Source organism: Marmota monax, unplaced genomic scaffold, assembly GCF_021218885.2.
Source record: "Marmota monax isolate L192 unplaced genomic scaffold, Marmota_monax_Labrador192_F-V1.1 WCK01_AAM20220418_F8-fsc00174, whole genome shotgun sequence".
In the NCBI taxonomy this organism is placed as follows: Eukaryota; Metazoa; Chordata; class Mammalia; order Rodentia; family Sciuridae; genus Marmota; species Marmota monax.
This window is the reverse complement of record NW_026694860.1, coordinates 1606459-1611884: the sequence shown is the minus strand read 5'-3', so window position 1 is coordinate 1611884 and position 5426 is coordinate 1606459. Positions and strand designations below refer to the sequence as shown.

The 5426-nt window shown below is 36.7% G+C and overlaps 1 pseudogene; it reads right to left on the bottom strand.

Moving 5' to 3' along the window:
- Window positions 1–581: 581 nt before the first annotated feature.
- On the bottom strand, window positions 582–5186 carry LOC124080517 (kinesin-like protein KIF2A; annotated as a pseudogene).
- Window positions 5187–5426: the final 240 nt, after the last annotated feature.

Here is a 5426-nt window from a genome sequence, read left to right as displayed (position 1 = left end):
AGTCTGTCTTGTGAAATGAAAACAATTTTGGAGAAACCTCTTTATTTTGTTGATACATCTTTGTTGATTGGTTCTTGGTATTTCTATTGTCCCTCTTGGGCAGGGTGGGATTACATAGTCACTTTCCACAAGTTGGCAATTTAGTCCTTTGAGAAACATGTTTTGTAACATGTCAGGGCATGCATCTTTAAATGACTGTTCTTGTGCTTGCTGTCTTATTGACCTTTACTGCCTCCCTTCCCTACTCTATGCTTTTCTGTCTCACTATTAGGGACATCTGGATCAAGTCCCCAAAACTTCATCATTTAGGTAAGAAAATTGGCAAGGATCTCCAAAATTAACCATTATTTGAGTAAATGAAAAAAAAAAGTTCCATCAATTCTGATTCTTGGTTGTGCTACTGGACTAGAAGCATTTTGTAGAAAAAAGATGTTTCACAAAATTGAAATGATATTCAGGTGAAGGGCAAGACATTTTCCATAGACCCTAAAAATTTCAAACTTTTCCAATGGCTCTTATTGCATGTTAGGTCTGGGGATCCTTTAGCAGTAGATACTAGTTTAGAGGGCAATGAATTTTCTCTAGTAAGTTTGCTTGCTGGCTTGTACTTCTTGTAGAGCTTCATGAAAAGATTTCACTTTATCCTACAGCTTAGTTAAACTATCTTTTGCTCAAGAATAGCTTCCAGTTGTGTAGCACAGGAATCTACATCATAGTCTACTCCTTCAGTCATCTCTGGGAGACCCTTTTCATCTTCTACCATTGAATAAATTTCTGGAACAATGTCCTGTGATCGTCTATCACTCTTATACCATTCGTGAGTCAGTCTTGTGAAATGAAAACAGTTTTGGAGAAACCTCTTCATTTTGTTCACAAAGAAGTTTTATGTCATCTCTGGGAAGGTGTAAGGCGCATCTGCCATAGACATGCTGGGACATGCTGGGACTCACTAAGTTACTGGCCATAAGGAACAGCAGCCATTGTACTGCTTAGTCATGTCTGCTTGCAACTGACAAAGAGCTGTAAGGGGCACTAGCCATAGACATGCTTAGCAATGACTGGTTACAATTGATAGGGAGCACAGCTCCGTGGACATGCACAAAGAACATACCCAATTGCAATATGTCACTGGATATAACCAATGGACATTGAGTTTCACTGGGTGTAACCAATCACCAACATACACTACCAACTTGTAATCATATTTAAATTGCTGGTCCTGCCACATTGAAGAGTGGACATTGGACATCAGTGAGACTGGGTACCTTGCTGTCTGTCCCGAGATTGACTCCACCATTTCCTGACATCCAGTCATCAGCTGGAGAGAACCACCAGACAAGGATAATGTCTGTTCTTTGGCTAAGAGAAGTCATGTGGCATTGGAGGTATTTTGGGGCTTGTAGTTGCACTAGAATTGTGTGATTTGCTTATAGTGTTTAATTAGTGATTATTGAATTCTAGTTGGGGTGTTCCCGCACACCCAACACTTTTTGCATTGACTGTTTATATTTGATGATTGGTGTGATCGAATATATGCTTGCATTTAAAGACAATCTGCCTCTGAATAATTATTTATAGCACTGCTTGTGACAGAAGGGAACTTCACACACCCCACTGTGTTTCTAAATCCTTAATCTGCTTTGTAGAATGACGCATTATTGGATCATATCACTGAATAAGAATAAATAATGGTCAATAATAGTCAGGCAGTCATGGTTATGGACCCCAATTAAAGTCTTGTTCAAATGCAAAGACTATACCAGACTAACAGTGAAAACATTAATGGACCCTTTTCTTTTTTCATATATACAGTACACTTGTACATTGCTGGTGGGACTGCAAATTGGTGCGGCCAATTTGGAAAGCAGTATGGAGATTCTTGGGAAAGCTGGGAATGGAACCACCATTTGACCCAGCTATTGCCCTTCTCGGACTATTCCCTGAATACCTTAAAAGAGTGTACTATAGGGATACTGCTACATCGATGTTCATAGCAGCACAATTCAAAATAGCTAGACTGTGGAACCAACCTAGATGCCCTTCAATAGATGATTGGATTAAAAAATGTGGCATTTATACACAATGGAGTATTACTCTGTACTAAAAATGACAAAATCATGGAATTTGCAGGGAAATGGATGGCACTAGAGCAGATTATGCTAAGTGAAGCTAGTCAATCCCTAAAAAATAAATGCCAAATGTCATCTTTGATATAAGGAGAGCAACTAAGAACAGAATAGGGAGGAAGAGCATGAGAAGAAGATCACCATTAAACAGGGTTGAGAGGGGGGAGGGAAAGAGAGAGAGAAGGGAAATTGCATGGTACAGGAAGGAGACCCTCATTGTTATACAAAATTACATATAAGAGGAAGTGAGGGGAAAGGGGAAAAAAACAAGAGAGAGAAATGAATTACAGTAGATGGGGTAGAGAGAGAAGATGGGAGGAGAGGGGAGGGGAAGGGAGGGGGGATAGTAGAGGATAGGAAGGGTAGCAGAATACAACAGACACTAGTATGGCAGTATGTAAAAAAGTGGATGTGGAACCAATGTGAATCTGCAATATGTATATGGGGTAAAAATGGGAGTTCATAATCTGCTTGAATCAAATGTATGAAATATGATATGTCAAGAACTTTGTAATGTTTTGAACAACTAATAATAAAAAAAGAATCAAAATAAATAAATAAAATTAAAAAAATAAAATTAAAAAAAAAGAAAATTCCAGCCAACTTCTTTATCCCAGAACAGTTGAAAAATGGAAGGTGGGAATGAACCTGGATGGGAATTACAGAGAAGATTAAAACTCAAATACCAAAAGACACAGCCAATGATTTTGATACTTTATCATTGTCTGTTCAACACAGATTTTGATTGACACTCATAACCCCCAAAATTAGGTAAGCCCCTAGGCTAGCACACCAAAATGGATTTTCCTGATATCAGGTCCCTTCCAGCGTTATAGGAGTTCTATCTCTTCTCTTTTCCTTAAATAAATCGTACCCTGTTTAGTCTTCGCTTCTGTTATTGTCCGTGGACTTATTCTTCAAATTTTCAAGACATGAACCTAGAAAGAAATTGGTAGAGCAGAGAATCTAGTTTCATCTCAAAATTCCAGTTTTATCACCAGTCATGGTTGTATCAACAGTCAATTCTTTCACCCTGTTTGCATAATTAATTTAAGAAGAGTATTTTTGAAGGATGCTATTCCTAGACAGATTGTGGAAATTGCACAGATATGAGAGTTATCCTATATGAATGAACCTCTAAACACCTGAGTGAGTTTATTTCTGGGAAAGGAATATAAGGCTTATTACTATCTAAGGTTCTGATGCACTCCTTGAGTACTAAAAGGATTTATTAATTTCAAATCTTTAGCCCAGTTTGCCTGTTTGCACTGAATTTGTCATATCCCCTTTTCATTCCCAGGCAAATTGATGAGAGAATATTTGCCATGTAGTTTATCTTTTCTTCTAAGAATGTGAAACAGTGTATTGTTCCAAGATAAATGTGCATTTGCACATGTTTGGTTATGTCAATGAGTTGCAGTACAGTATTATTACATTTGACTTCCTGTTCCCATAATCCCACTTCTTGAACCTGATATTTCCCATCTTTAAGAACTTTTAATTTTGTTTTTCTATTTAGTAAGTCAAACTCTTTTCCACTACAAATTTCAAAAACATTTGCACATACTTGAAGTTGTAGCTTCTTATGGATTGTCTTCTTTATCATTAAAATGAATTGCTAATGCATAAATGCCTTTAGAGCAATCTTTGTTCTCTCCTGAAGAGACACCACCCATAGTGTGAGTTTTTTCATTTCATTCCACCCATAAGCAAAACTCCTAGCCATTCTTTTTTTTTTAAAAAAAATTGTTTCTTCTAGTGGTCTAGCAGTAAACCAGTAAGCCATTTCATTAGGAGCTGAGTCATCAAAGTCATGATCAAAATCAAATATTTTCTAGGTACCTTGTTAAATCTCCTATCTGTTTGGGTTCATGTACCATCAGAATATCTTTTCAGGGGCGGGGGGTTTTTAGAGCAAGATCTTTCATTTGACGTTCTTTTTTTTATTGAGTGGTTTGTTTTATTGTACAAACACTTATCCTATATTTATTGTCCATAATCCAAGCTTCCTCTAATGTTTCTGACCATACACATAATTTCTTTTATTTTGATCATATTTACTTAATATTTTATCTATCTATTTATTTTGCATTACAATTCTTAATACACCTTTATACCACAGTTTATCATATCTCTGATTGTATATAACGTATGTTGACACCAAATTCAAATAATTTCTTTTTTTAAAATTTTAATTAATTTATTTATTTGTGTGTGTGTGTATTACTGAGGATTGATCTCAGGGACACTGGAACACTGAACCACATCCCCAGACCTATTTTGTATTTTATTTACAGACAGGGTCTCACTGAGTTGCTAAGCACCTCATCATTGCTGAGGCTGGCTTTGAACTTGTGATCTTCCTGCCTCAGCCTCTGGAGCTGCTGTGATTACAGGTGTGCACCACTGTGCTCAGCTCATACATATAATTTCGTAATTTGGATTTTTTCCCCTCTGAGTTCTTGCTGTTGCAATTTCCTATTTTCTCATTTTTTTTCTTGTAATTATTCTACTTCTTTTCCACAATTAGATTTTCTACACAGAGGGGCTCCATTTTCCTTACTTCCATCCTTCCTTCTTTCATACCTTCTTTCCTTCCTTCCTTGTTTCCTTTTTTCTTTCCTTTCTTTCTTCAGCTTGAACTGGAGATAGATCTGCTACACTACCATTCTGTTATGCAGAGAAAGACTGTTGAGGAAGTTGACTTGGCTGAGCATGTTCAGAACCAATCACTGTGTCATCTTTTGGAGGAGAGTCATTTTTAATAGATTTTATAATCTGTTGATACATTATAATGTTGTTTATTTTGACTGAGGATGTTGGAGGTATCCCTAGGCTGGGTTCAGTTTCTTCATCAGGAACAAGGTCAGGGTTAAGTGAAAAGATGCCTTCCAGATCAACCTCTTTGCCTTTTGTGACTCCATTTTCTACCCATTCAACAGTTACACTTTAGTTATCATCACTTAAAGATGTTTCCCTTGCTTGGAGCATTTGGCTATGGCTCCACTTGATCTCCATAGAAATCCTGATTTGGATCTTGCTGAAGTTGGTTGTTGCCATCACCTCGTCTCAAGTCTTTATAATATTTTTAAATAAAATTCATATGTCTGTTTGTGTTCTACCAACCCTGTGTCTTGAGGGAACAAATTGTTAACTCCACTTGTAGGATATTAGGGACTCAGAATAAACCCAATATTATAAATATTTTACCTAAATATTGCATATTCTGTAGGAATTATCTATAAAGAAAAATAAAAAGGAGTTGGTTATTTCAGTAAACTACAGGGATTCTTCTCTAGT